Genomic DNA, 14,843 nt, shown 5'->3' with positions numbered 1-14,843 from the left:
ATTAGCACTTTTGATTTCTCCCATAGACTTTTAAAGGGTGTTCTGCGGCATTCGAATTTGCCGCGAACACCCCAAATTGTTCGCTATTCGGCGAACTTCCGAACAGCCAATGTTCGAGTCGAACATGAGTTTGACTCAAACTCGAAGCTCATCCCTACTGGTGAATCCTGGTCTTGAAGCCCAAGTGAGGCATAGTTGGGGTAAATGAAGTGTTTACGTGGATTGGGAAGTGTTGAGAGACTCATGAAGATAGGTTCAGTTTCCGTCTGAACTCACGCCATGTGATTAGCATATCTCAAATTAGCGGATTTTGTTGAGATGTGAGGGGATGGAGCGCAGTTTAAAATGTAAAAGGGCCGGTAAGTAGTAGGGGGTTGTCATATGGGTTTCTAGATCAAAGTTGGAGTATCTGGAGGTTTGCGAAATCCAGTCTAGACATATTCATAAGAGGCAAGACAAGTTGTATACTCTTATATTGGGGAGGTTAGCTCCCCCCTTGCTCCTCGGGAGCAAGAGTTTTTGCAGTGAAATGCGGGGGCTTCGTCTCCACCAGAGAAATTTGGATAGGGCTCCGTGTAAGTTTGGTACATCTTTTTTGGTGTAAAAGTAGGGGTATAGTAGGGCGGCACATTGGTGTAGTGGGTAGCACGCTCGCCTAGCAGTAAAAAGAGTCACTGGTTCGAATCCCAACCACGACACTACCTGCCTGGAGTTTGCATGTTCTCCCTGTGCCTGTCTCCCTGTGCCTGCGTGGGTTTCCTCCGGGTACTCTGATTTCCTCCCACATTCCAAAGACATGCTGGTAGGTTAATTGGCTTCTGTCCAAAATTGGCCCTAGTAGATGAATGTGAGTTGGGGACCTTGGATTGAGGGCTCCTTGAGGATAGGGTGTGAGTGTGCGATGTATGTTTGGAGCATTTTGTAAATTGACAGCTCTATATGGGTACCTTAAATAAAAAGGGATAATTGTAGACACGTACCCACACTCACTCAGGTTGGACTGGATGGACTGGTGTCTTTATTCAACCTTACTAACTATGTAACTATGTAACTAGTTTGTAGGGGGTATAAAAGTCTGGCGAAACTGACCATTTTGAATAGATGACATCTCCTGAAGAGCGACATGGGGAGGTCCACTCATGTCTCCAGCTCACTAATAATCCTAGATATTACCGGGGTGAAGTTGAGATTGTATAGGGATGAGGGTGTCTTACCAATTTTTATTCCTAGATAGGAGATGTGGTTTGTTGCTACGGAGAAAACAGAGGAGTTGGCCCAAAGGGGGTTTTATGATGGAATTAAAGTGGGGTTCCACCCAAATTTTGAACAATATCTGTATGTATTCTCTTCCTTGCCTAAATGCTGACATGCCATTTAAAAAAATTTAAATCGCCGTAATTACCTTTTATTTTTCTATTCCTCTTTGCACTTCCTGGTTCTCCTCCCGTGGGAGTAGGCGTGTTTCTAGCCTCTCCCAGAATCCTGGGAGCTAGTCTCAGGCTTCCCAGGATGCCACTGAGCATGTGCAGGAACGAGCGGTGAATGCTGGGAACACAGCATTCACCACATCCAGGAAATAAATGCTTGTGGGCTTCAAATGCCCACAATGAAGATGGAAACCGCCTGCAGTGAATAATATAAGTTATTCTTTCCAACGAAATCTGACACAGGCGGACATATTACACACAATATGTGAGTATGTAATGCTGAGAAGAAAAGTTTGTGAATGAACTCAAAAAAAAAAAAAACGATAGATAGGTGGACCCCCGCTTTAACCACTTGACGACCGCCTCACGCCGATGTACGTCGGCAAGGCGGCACGGACAGGCAAAATCACGTACAGGGTACGTGATTTGCCTTCCGCGGGTGGGGGGTCCGATCGGACCCCCCCCGCCGCCCGAGGCGGTCCCGTTCTGTCCCCCGGCGATCAGAGACGAGGGGGAGGCCATCCGTTCGTGGCCCCCCCTCGCGATCGCCGCCGGCCAATGGGAACACTCCTTTGCTGCTGTATGCTAAACAGCAGCAAAGGAAGTGATGTCATCTCCCCTCGGGTCGGTATTTTCCGTTCCGGCCCGAGGAGAGACGACATGTGAGTGAGTACACTAACACACACACACACAGTAGAACATGCCAGGCACACATTACACCCCGATCCCCCCCCCCGATCGCCCCCCAATCACCCCCCCCTGTCACAAACTGACACCAGCAGTTTTTTTTTTTTTTTTTCTGATTACTGCTGTGTCAGTTTGTGACAGTTACTGTGTTAGCACAGTTACTGTTACCCCCCTGTAGGTCTAGGGTATCCCCCTAACCCCCCCTAATAAAGTTTTAACCCCTTGATCACCCGCTGTCACCAGTGTCGCTAAGCGATCATTTTTCTGATCGCTGTATTAGTGTCGCTGGTGACGCTAGTTAGTGAGGTAAATATTTAGGTTCGCCGTCAGCGTTTTATAGCGACAGGGACCCCCATATACTACCTAATAAATGTTTTAACCCCTTGATTGCCCCCTAGTTAACCCTTTCACCACTGATCACCGTATAACCGTTACGGTTGACGCTGGTTAGTTTGTTTTTTTTTTATAGTGTCAGGGCACCCGCCGTTTATTACCGAATAAAGGTTTAGCCCCCCGATCGCCCGGCGGTGATATGCGTCGCCCCAGGCAGCGTCAGATTAGCGCCAGTACCGCTAACACCCACGCACACAGCATGCGCCTCCCTTAGTGGTATAGTATCTGATCGGATCAATATCTGATCCGATCAGATCTATACTAGCGTCCCCAGCAGTTTAGGGTTCCCAAAAACGCAGTGTTAGCGGGATCAGCCCAGATACCTGCTAGCACCTGCGTTTTGCCCCTCCGCCCAGCCCACCCAAGTGCAGTATCGATCGATCGCTGTCACTTACAAGGCACTAAACGCATAACTGCAACGTTCGCAGAGTCAGGCCTGATCCCTGCGATTGCTAACAGTTTTTTTGGTAGCATTTTGGTGAACTGGCAAGCACCAGCCCCAGGCAGCGTCAGGTTAGCGCCAGTACCGCTAACACCCACGCACGCACCGTACACCTCCCTTAGTGGTATAGTATCTGAACGGATCAATATCTGATCCGATCAGATCTATACTAGCGTCACCAGCAGTTTAGGGTTCCCAAAAACGCAGTGTTAGCGGGATCAGCCCAGATACCTGCTAGCACCTGTGTTTTGCCCCTCCGCCCGGCCCAGCCCAGCCCACCCAAGTGCAGTATCAATCGATCACTGTCACTTACAGAACACTAAACGCATAACTGCAGCGTTCGCAGAGTCAGGCCTGATCCCTGCGATCGCTAACAGTTTTTTTTGTAGCGTTTTGGTGAACTGGCAAGCACCAGCCCCAGGCAGCGTCAGGTTAGCGCCAGTACCGCTAACACCCACGCACGCACAGTACACCTCCCTTAGTGGTATAGTATCTGATCGCATCAAAATCTGATCCGATCAGATCTATACTAGCGTCACCAGCAGTTTAGGGTTCCCAAAAACGCAGTGTTAGCGGGATCAGCCCAGATACCTGCTAGCACCTGCGTTTTGCCCCTCCGCCCGGCCCAGCCCACCCAAGTGCAGTATCGATTGATCACTGTCACTTACAAAACACTAAACGCATAACTGCAGCGTTCGCAGAGTCAGGCCTGATCCCTGCGATCGCTAACAGTTTTTTGGTAGCGTTTTGGGGAACTGGCAAGCGCCAGCGGCCTAGTACACCCCGGTCGTAGTCAAACCAGCACTGCAGTAACACGTGGTGACGTGGCGAGTCCCATAAGTGCAGTTCAAGCTGGTGAGGTGGCAAGCACAAGTAGTGTCCCGCTGCCACCAAAAAGACAAACACAGGCCCGTCGTGCCCATAATGCCCTTCCTGCTGCATTCGCCAATCCTAATTGGGAACCCACCGCTTCTGCAGCGCCCATACTTCCCCCATTCACATCCCCAACCAAATGCAGTCGGCTGCATGAGAGGTATTTTCTTTATGTCCTCCCGAGTACCCCTACCCAGCGAACCCCCCAAAAAAGATGTTGTGTCTGCAGCAAGCGCGGATATAGGCGTGACACCCTCTATTATTGTCCCTCCTGTCCTGACAATCCTGGTCTTTGCATTGGTGAATGTTTTGAACGCTACCATTCACTAGTTGAGTATTAGCGTAGAGTACAGCATTGCACAGACTAGGCACACTTTCACAGGGTCTCCCAAGATGCCATCGCATTTTGAGAGACCCGAACCTGGAACCGGTTACCGTTATAAAAGTTAGTTACAAAAAAAGTGTAAAAAAAAAAAAAATATGAAATAAAAAAAAAATAGTTGTCGTTTTATTGTTCTCTCTCTCTCTATTCTCTCTCTCTATTGTTCTGCTCTTTTTTTACTGTATTCTATTCTGCAATGTTTTATTGTTATTGTTATTGTTATTATGTTTTATCATGTTTGTTTTTCAGGTGTGTAATTATTTATACTTTACTGTTTACTGTGCTTTATTGTTAACCATTGTTAACCATTTTTTTGTCTTCAGGTACGCCATTCACGACTTTGAGTGGTTATACCAGAATGATGCTTGCAGGTTTAGGTATCATCTTGGTATCATTCTTTTCAGCCAGCGGTCGGCTTTCATGTAAAAGCAATCCTAGCGGCTAATTAGCCTCTAGACTGCCTTTACAAGCCGTGGGAGGGAATGCCCCCCCCACCCCCGCCGTCTTCCGTGTTTTTCTCTGGCTCTCCTGTCTCAACAGGGAACCTGAGAATGCAGCCGGTGATTCAGCCAGCTGACCATAGAGCTGATCAGAGACCAGAGTGGCTCCAAACATCTCTATGGCCTAAGAAACCGGAAGCTACGAGTATTTCATGACTTAGATTTCGCCGGATGTAAATAGCGCCATTGGGAAATTGGGGAAGCATTTTATCACACCGATCTTGGTGTGGTCAGATGCTTTGAGGGCAGAGGAGAGATCTAGGGTCTAATAGACCGCAATTTTTTCAAAAAAGAGTACCTGTCACTACCTATTGCTATCATAGGGGATATTTACATTCCCCGAGATAACAATAAAAATGATTAAAAAAAAAAATATGAAAGGAACAGTTTAAAAGTAAGATTAAAAAAGCAAAAAAATAATAAAGAAAAAAAAAAAAAAAAAAAAAAGCACCCCTGTCGCCCCCTGCTCTCGCGCTAAGGCGAACGCAAGCGGCGGTCTGGCGTCATATGTAAACAGCAATTGCACCATGCATGTGAGGTATCACCGCGAAGGCCAGATCGAGTGCAGTAATTTTTCCAGTAGACCTCCTCTGTAAATCTAAAGTGGTAACCTGTAAAGGCTTTTGAAGGCTTTTAAACATGTATTTATTTTGTTGCCACTGCACGTTTGTGCGCAATTTTAAAGCATGTCATGTTTGGTATCCATGTACTCGGCCTAAGATCATCTTTTTTATTTCATCAAACATTTGGGCAATATAGTGTGTTTTAGTGCATTAAAATTTAAAAAAGTGTGTTTTTTCCCCAAAAAATGCGTTTGAAAAATCGCTGCGCAATTACTGTGTGAAAAAAAAAAATGAAACACCCACCATTTTAATCTGTAGGGCATTTGCTTTAAAAAAATATATAATGTTTGGGGTTCAAAGTAATTTTTTTGCAAAAAAAAAAAACTTTTTCATGTAAACAAGTGTCAGAAAGGGCTTTGTCTTCAAGTGGTTAGAAGAGTGGGTGATGTGTGACATAAGCTTCTAAATGTTGTGCATAAAATGCCAGGACAGTTCAAAACCCCCCCAAATGACCCCATTTTGGAAAGTAGACACCCCAAGCTATTTGCTGAGAGGCATGTCGAGTCCATGGAATATTTTATATTGCGACACAAGTTGCGGGAAAGAGACAAATTTTTTTTTTTTTTTTTTTTTTTTTGCACAAAGTTGTCACTAAATGATATATTGCTCAAACATGCCATGGGAATATGTGAAATTACACCCCAAAATACATTCTGCTGCTTCTCCTGAGTACGGGGATACCACATGTGTGAGACTTTTTGGGAGCCTAGCCGCGTACGGGACCCCGAAAACCAAGCACCGCCTTCAGGCTTTCTAAGGGCGTGAATTTTTTATTTCACTCTTCACTGCCTATCACAGTTTCGGAGGCCATGGAATGCCCAGGTGGCACAAAACCCCCCCAAATGACCCCATTTTGGAAAGTAGACACCCCAAGCTATTTGTTGAGAGGTATAGTGAGTATTTTGCAGACCTCACTTTTTGTCACAAAGTTTTGAAAATTGAAAAAAGAAAAAAAAAAATGTTTTTTCTTGTCTTTCTTCATTTTCAAAAACAAATGAGAGCTGCAAAATACTCACCATGCCTCTCAGCAAATAGCTTGGGGTGTCTACTTTCCAAAATGGGGTCATTTGGGGGGGTTTTATGCCACCTGGGCATTCCATGGCCTCCGAAACTGTGATAGGCAGTAAAGAGTGAAATCAAAAATTTTCACCCTTAGAAATCCTGAAGGCAGTGATTGGTTTTCGGGGTCCCGTACGCGGCTAGGCTCCCAAAAAGTCCCACACATGTGGTATCCCCATACTCAGGAGAAGCAGCTAAATGTATTTTGGGGTGCAATTCCACATATGCCCATGGCCTGTGTGAGCAATATATCATTTAGTGACAACTTTATGAAAAAAAAAAAAAAGTGTCACTTTCCCGCAACTTGTGTCAAAATATAAAATATTCCATGGACTCAATATGCCTCTCAGCAAATAGCTTGGGGTGTCTACTTTCCAAAATGGGGTCATTTTGGGGGGTTTTGTGCCACCTGGGCATTCCATGGCCTCCGAAACTGTGATAGGCAGTGAAGAGTGAAAGCAAAAATTTACACCCTTAGAAATCCTGAAGGCGGTGATTGGTTTTCGGGGCCCCGTACGCGGCTAGGCTCCCAAAAAGTCCCACACATGTGGTATCCCCATACTCAGGAGAAGCAGCTGAATGTATTTTGGGGTGCAATTCCACATAGGCCCATGGCCTGTGTGAGCAATATATCATTTAGTGACAACTTTTTGTAAATATTTTTTTTTTTTTTGTCATTTTTCAATCACTTGGGACAAAAAAAATAAATATTCAATGGGTTCAACATGCCTCTCAGCAATTTCCTTGGGGTGTCTACTTTCCAAAGTGGGGTCATTTGTGGGGGTTTTGTACTGCCCTGTCATTTTAGCACCTCAAGAAATGACATAGGCAGTCATAAACTAAAAGCTGTGTAAATTCCAGAAAATGTACCCTAGTTTGTAGACGCTATAACTTTTGCGCAAACCAATAAATATACGCTTATTGACATTTTTTTTACCAAAGACATGTGGCCAAATACATTTTGGCCTAAATGTATGACTAAAATTTAGTTTATTGGATTTTTTTTATAACAAAAAGTAGAAAATATCATTTTTTTTCAAAATTTTCGGTCTTTTTCCGTTTATAGCGCAAAAAATAAAAACCGCAGAGGTGATCAAATACCATCAAAAGAAAGCTCTATTTGTGGGAAGAAAAGGACGCAAATTTTGTTTGGGTACAGCATTGCATGACCGCGCAATTAGCAGTTAAAGCGACGCAGTGCCAAATTGGAAAAAGACCTCTGGTCCTTAGGCAGCATAATGGTCCGGGGCTCAAGTGGTTAAGGAAGGATCTCACTTTTAGCACAATTAGTGCATAGGCCTGAATATCTCCTAAACCTTGTGAAAATGTCTTGGATGAGGGAATATCTCCTAAACCTTGTGAAAATGTCTTGGATGAGGGACATGTCGGATGTGGGGTCAAAGGTGAAAATAAGGATGTCATCCGCGAATAGAGCTAGGCGAAGTTCCTGGTGTCTTATTTGAGCTCTGTGTAGAGAGGGGTGGGAAAGAAGATAGTGAGATAGACGTTCTAGGGCTAGATTGAAGAGAAGTGGGGAGAGGGGACAGCCTTGCCTGGTGCCCTTGTGAAGATTAACAGTTTTGGAAATGAGGCCAGCTGCTACAATGTTAGCTGTAGGTGCGGCATACATGGAGGTAATTAGGTGAAAGAAGGATCCAGAGAAGCCAAAATGTTGTAGTACTGATGACAACCAAGGAAAGCCTACATTGTCAAAGGCTTTCTCTGCATCAAGGAAGATAATGTCATTCTCTGTGTTTGTCCTGGCATGTTCGAGAACTGTAAGAACTTTTCGGATATTGGAAGATGCAGATCGACCTTGGGCGAAGCCTGCTTGAGCTGAGTGAATTAGCGTGGCCATTATTTTGCAATGATCTTTGATAAGATTTTGGAGCCTATGTTGAGGAGGGAAATTGGCCTGTAGGAGCTTGTTTCCGAAGGGTCTTTCCCTTTCTTGGCGATCAAGTTAATGTTAGCTTGGTATCCAAAAGGGATGTAGTCCCCTCCCTGGAGAATCTCCTTATAGACCTTCGCCAGAGTTGGGACTAATGTTTGTGCCGTTAGCTTGTAGAACTCCGGGGTGTAACCGTCTGGACCTGCGGCTTTCCCGTGCGCAAGGGAGGACATCGTCTTGTGGATTTCTAGCTCAGTGATTGGGGAGATTAGTTGAGAGAGGAGAGTGGGGTCAATTTGCGGGAGGTTGATCTTCTTGCTTCATGCATGTCTGTGGGGTCAGGGCTGTACAGGGAGGTGTAATATTGTTCAAGAATGTTGCTAATATCGTTAGGGGCGGAACATGTGTTTCCTTGGGTGTCTTTCAGTGAGGTTATGTGGGTAGGAACATGAGCACCCTTGCACAGCCTCGCTAGCAATTTCCTGGGCTTATTGCCAAATTTGTGGTACTGTAAGTCAGAGTGGGATTTATAGATGCGTTCCTGAGCATCTGCTCGCATATCAAAATTTGTTTTGGCTTCCGGCCAAAAGTTACGGTTTGCGGGGGTGTTGTTTTGCGATAGCTGTGCTTGAGTGAAATGCAAGCGGTCACTGGCATCACAGAATTTTTTAAGGACAATTCGTTTGTGTGCGGTGGTGAAGGCTATGATTCTGCCACGCAGGACAGCTTTGCCCGCGTCCCAGAACAGGTTGGGGTCTGAGCATTGGTTGCTTCGTAAGCTGACCATGTTTCACCTAGTGTTTTCTGGAGGTCAGGGTTTCGGGATAGGAATTGGGAAAAGCGCCACTTTCTTATCAGGGGCAGAGGGCCAAAGTCTCGTATGAGTATTGAGATAGGGGCATGGTATGAAATTTCGTGGTGGAAAGTTTCTGAGGTGTTAGCAGAATAGAGTTGCATAACAGGTAGTCAATCCTGGACAGGTTATGGTGTGGAGGAGAGTAGAAGGAGTATTCCCTGCCTTCGGGGTGAGCTAGCCGCCATGGATCACTAAGCTGAAGGGCCGCAGCAAAGGATCATAGTGAAGTGGCAGTAGTTTGTGGATGTGGTTGGGGATTAGGTTTTTCCCTACATTTATATTTCTGCACATCCATTACTGTGTTAAAATCACTTCCTATCAGGAGGGGAAACTGCAGGTAGGAAGCTAGGTGTGCAGTGACTGCCTGGAAAAAGGATTTGGAAGGAGAATTGGGGGCATAGACATTGGTCACTATGAGGTCTTTGTTAGAGATGTGAAGGTGTAGGGTCGAAAGACACCCTTCCTCATCGTTTGCAGATGACACCACTTCGCAAGGTGGTGTGTATGAGAATCAGGACACCTGCTTTGTCTTTTATCAAGGCTGAGCCATGGTTGTGGCCCACCCAAAGTTTGCACATATGCCAAAAGTTAGCTGAGGGGAGATGGGTCTCCTGGAGGAGTGCGATGTCTGTTTTTAACCTCTTTAAGTAGGGGAGTATTGCCATGTGTTTGTGGGGGGATCAGAGCCCTTTGACATTCCATGAGATGATTTTCATAGTGTTATAAGGGTTGAGATTTGTCGAAGTGAGGGGTGTCTTATTGGTCAATGGACCTGTGGAGTATTTGCTAGGTTCAGTGGTCAGGGAAAGGAGTAAGGGAGAGGATGGAGAGGGGGTGGATGTGAACCTGGGGAGGGGTATAGGATAGAGTATGTGCGAAGAGTCAGCAGTAGGATGGAATAGAAGTAAAGTCAAAATTTAACTCACAGTTAAAGGGAAGTCTTGACTTCACTTTCCTCCACACATAACAATCTCCAAAGGACAGCATTACAGAAGAAGGGGGAATTGGTCAATATGCCAACTTGCGTTCACCAGGTAGCCGTGTCATGTCGGATGGCAAGGTAGAGGGTCACCACACAGTTTGGGTCAGTGCATACTGATACCGGGCCGCACATCTCCGGAAGGCTGTAACAGAGAGCATTAGAACAATGACAGTTAAGCAACAGTGACAAAAAAGAACATATAGCCTGAACAGTCAGATAGAGGTATTAGGCATTAGGTAATGGGCTCCTGGGGCCAGGATAATTGAGGAGCTTGAGCACACGGGTTTCATTAAGCCCTTTTTTCAGCAGTGTTTAGGGGATCCTGGATTATTTGAATAGCGGATCCCTTTTGGAAGGTCCTTGCGAGGACTACGCTGATCCCTGGGATCTTCAGGGCATCAGTTGGTTTCCATGGGGGTGAGATCCTGAGGGATGTGAAAGTATGAGTGTGGGTATGCGGTAGCTTTCTCCGGGTGACTGAAGGAATTTGTCTCCCCTGCCTGGTCGGTGGGACGCAAAATAGCTGGGTATGCCAGCGTGAATTTTATCACCTTAAGTGATAAGGGCTGAGCAGATGGGTTGGAAAGTTTCCTCTTGAGCGATACTTCTTGCGAATAGTTGGCAAAGATGAGAAGCTTGTGCCCTTCCAGCTGAAAGGATTTGGCATTTCGGAATGATTTTAGGATGACAACTCTGTCCGTGTAATTTAGGTATCTTGCTATTATTGGGAGGGGGGAACGTCAGTCATTCGATGGTGCTCCTACTTGGTGGTCTCTCTCCATTACACAGGGGGTGGCGATGCCAAGGGCCTCAGGGATGCGAGTAGTACATAACTCCATCATCGATCCTGAGTTGTAGGTCTCTGGAAGGCCTATAATTCTTAGATTATTGCGATGCAAGCGATTTTCCAGGTCATCTAGCTTCTCCAGTATTTATTGCTGGGTCTGAGAAGCCTGGTGTTCAGCTGCTTGAGAGCTCCGTGCCTCCTCCTCCAGATCAGAGATGCGTTGCTCTGCATCTGTTAATCTGCCTGCACTCTTAGCTCCCTCTGAAGCTGATTAATCCCAGCATAAACAGCCCTGTCCACAGCCGATGTGATCGCGGGGGAGAGCAGGGCTGCCATTCTGCTGTACTACTCATCTGTGGCTGCCAGGGTGAGGTGAGCAGAGTGGGCTACCAGTAATGCTGCGAGCAGTGAGGAGCCGACGGCCCTCTTGGTCTGCTGGGGGCTGAGAGATGGATCGGGCTCCGTGACCTGTGTGAGAACAGGGCTGCCCAATATGAGGTACCTCTCCATCGGGTGATGTTCCGGAGCTGTGTGGGGAGCCGTATGATAATCGTGTGTCGTTCCTGGAGGCTTTGGTGCCAGTTTTATGTGCTGTCTCTGCCGGAGCCGCTGTCACTCGCACCCGCTACACATGGCGCTGGAACCGGAAGTAACAGGGTCCCTTTACAGGAAATGAGAGGGGTAGAGAAGGAAGCGCCACCTGAGTGTAGTATTAACAAATGATGTTTAATGACACCAGGTAAAAACACACTTACAGGATAAAAACATATAAAAGGCTCATCTGTATAGGTATGTGGTCCTCGGTGTTCCCTCTGATCCTATGGTGGTGACGCTGCAGGGATGCTGGGCTGCAGAAGGTGGATTACCAGCCGGGAGCTCCTTCTGTGGCCATCAGGAAGAGACTAGGGGCCGGTGTGGAGCGCACGTGAAGCGTGCATGACGTCACAGGTCATCCGTCTGCTTCCGGGTTCAGTATCCAGGGGAGGGATCGTCCAGGGAGGAGTGCTAGCAGGAGGTTGAGAGAAGGCTACGCGCTCGGAGCCACTGCTCCTTCAATAGGCCTAATAGGGAGGTGTCTGCAATGTGCTTTTATATGGCAGCGCTGTGGGATAACAGGTCCCAGCGTCTATCACAAGAAAGCACAGTGCCACCTGTGGTCGGGAGGGGAACTACAAGGTAACAATATACACAGAAAAAAAAACAAAAAACAGGAGGTTATATAATAGTCAGTGTCATGGAAACATATATATGAAGAAGTGCATGGTAGTAAACATGGAGACAATAATATTTAACAATAGTAAAAATGGGAGTAACAATGGGGGCAAAATATGGAGGTAAATATAAGCCCGGTTTCACACATGTGCGGTGCGAATTGAGCTCAGGTTTCACTGGGGAGATAAAAAACCTGTTCAAAGGAATCATTGCGCTTTAGCTCAGGATCAGTGAGCAGGGAGAGGGGGAGGGAGAGGGGGAGGGAGAGGGGGGGGGAGAGGGGGAGGTGTAGTGGGGAGAAGTAGAAAATCCTTGTTCAGAGCGCAATGCATCTACGAATCAGATGCGTTCCCATAGGAGATAATAGGCTTGTAGTTCGCACCGCAATGCCCAAAAAATGCACACGCCTTTTGTGCAATGTGCAGTGCGAATGCAACGCACATATGTGAACCAGATGCATTCATATGAATGTATTTTAAAATGTCCTGCGAATTAGATGCGGTGTAAGCTGCATCCAATTCGCATAGGTGTGAACCCGGGGTAAACGTATAAAAGTATAAGTATAAAAAAAAAAATATATATATATATACACATATATATACACACATACATATATATATACATACACATATATATATATATATATATATATATATATATATATATATATATACACATACATACACATACATACATACATACATAAAAAAAAATATAAGTAGAGAAAGGCAAAAAAATGATGAAAAAATTATGGTATAAGAAGTGGACATGGATAAAGCATGCGTATTGGGAAAACACAAGAAACAGGGAAGCACGTATCTGTGCAGGGTTCTTAAGGATATATATATATATAGTAGCAAGGTTACATCTGTAGGGGTGGTCTCATGAGGAAACGGGGTAGCTTAAAGTAGTGTGTGCACCTCAATATCCTCGTTCAACCCCCCAGGTGCTAAAGTGCCCAAAGAGTAGATCCAGTAAGTTTCTTGCTGGCAAAAGACGTTTATACCGCTCAGCGGCAGGGTATTTGGCCGGGATAGATTCAATGACCCACACACTAAGGCCAGCTGTAGATCGGCCGTGGTGAGTCAGGAAGTGTTTAGGGACGCTGTGGTGGTCACGGCCTTTTTCGATAAAGCGTCGGTGCTCCCCAAAGCGGGCCCTTAGGGCTCTGATGGTTCTGCCGACATATATTAGGCCACAGGGGCAGGTGAGGCAGTATATAACGAAGTCAGTTGAACAGTTGTAGAATTCTTTTAGGGTATAGTTTTTTCCTTTGACAGTGAAGGTTTTCTGACCGTGTTGTATGAACTGGCAGGTTAGGCAGAGGGGTTTTTTGCATTGATACATCCCTCTGAAGGGTATCAGGGTGAGTGGTGATGAGGTGGGTTGGGTAGGCTTAATTCTATTGGGTGCAATTTTACTCTTAATGTTTTTGGATTTTCTATATGCCACTTTAGGTTTGGTATCGACTATGGTTCTGAGATAAGGGTCTTCCAACAGAATAGGTCAGTGTGAAGCCAGGATCTTCTCCATTTTCTTGTATTTGTCATGAAATTGCGTGATGAAGCGGGTAGGTTGTTTACCAGTGGTAGGAGGACGGTTGGGGCCTGGGGATAGACTACGGTAATGATGGAAGGTCGCGTCTATAAGTGGGGTGGGGTATCCTTTGTCTAGGAATTTTTTTGACAGAAGTTGTCCATGGGTGTCATAGTCTGAGTCTCTGGTACAATTCCTTCGAAGGCGGCAGAATTGGCTGCGGGGGATGTTGTTGACCCATCTCGGATGGTGGCAGCTATCATAGTGTATAAATGAATTACCAGCAGTAGGTTTGGTAAAGTTTCTTGCATATATAGTTTTGTTGTCGTGGCAAAGCTCGAGGTCTAGAAAGGCCAAAGTGTCAGGGTCAGCAACGTGAGTGAAGGATAGGCCCAAGCTGTTATGGTTGCAGTATTGTACAAAGGTCATGATGTCATCAAACGTGCCATCCCAGATGATCACTATATCGTCGATGTATCGACCGTAATATATCACGTGGGTGGCGTGGGGATGGTCAGCTGCAAGGTACATATGTTCCCAATAAACCATGGTGAGATTGGCATAGCTGGGGGCAAAGTTAGCCCCCATGGCTGTTCCATTGATCTGGAGGTAGTGTGTGCCTTCTGATTCGAAGTAGTTGTGTTTGAGGCAAAAGGTTAAGGCTTCAAGAATGAAATTGGCTTGCCGGGGGTTGGTGAGGGGATCATTGGCCAGGAAGTGTTCAACAGCACGGACTCCCACATCGTGGGGGATGGAGGTGTATAATGATGAGACATCAACAGTAGTTCTGTTCCCAAGTGTAAGGCTTTAGCATATCAAGTAGGTGGGGTCCATCACGTATGTAGGAGGGGAGGTTCTGTGCCAGAGGTTGAAGGAATTGGTCAATGTAGATGGAGAAGTCACTAGTGACGCTGTCCATAGTGGCTACTATTGGACGATCAGGGGGATTGGTTAGATCTTTATGGATCTTGGGTAGATGGTAGAAGTAGGGGACTTTATAGAAATTTTTTGTGATAAAAGAGGCTTCGGATTTGGAAATGATTTTTTCTGTCAGGGCTCGGTTGACCAGTGTTGCAACTTCAAGGGCGAACTGGGATGTGGGGTCACTGGAGAGGATGGAGTAAGTATTGGTGTCGGAGAGCAGTCTACGTGATTCACGGACATAATCATCCTTTTCTTGGATCACTATACTA

Source organism: Aquarana catesbeiana, linkage group LG09, assembly GCF_042186555.1.
Source record: "Aquarana catesbeiana isolate 2022-GZ linkage group LG09, ASM4218655v1, whole genome shotgun sequence".
NCBI classification, from domain to species: domain Eukaryota; kingdom Metazoa; phylum Chordata; class Amphibia; order Anura; family Ranidae; genus Aquarana; species Aquarana catesbeiana.
This window is presented reverse-complemented; position numbering follows the sequence as displayed.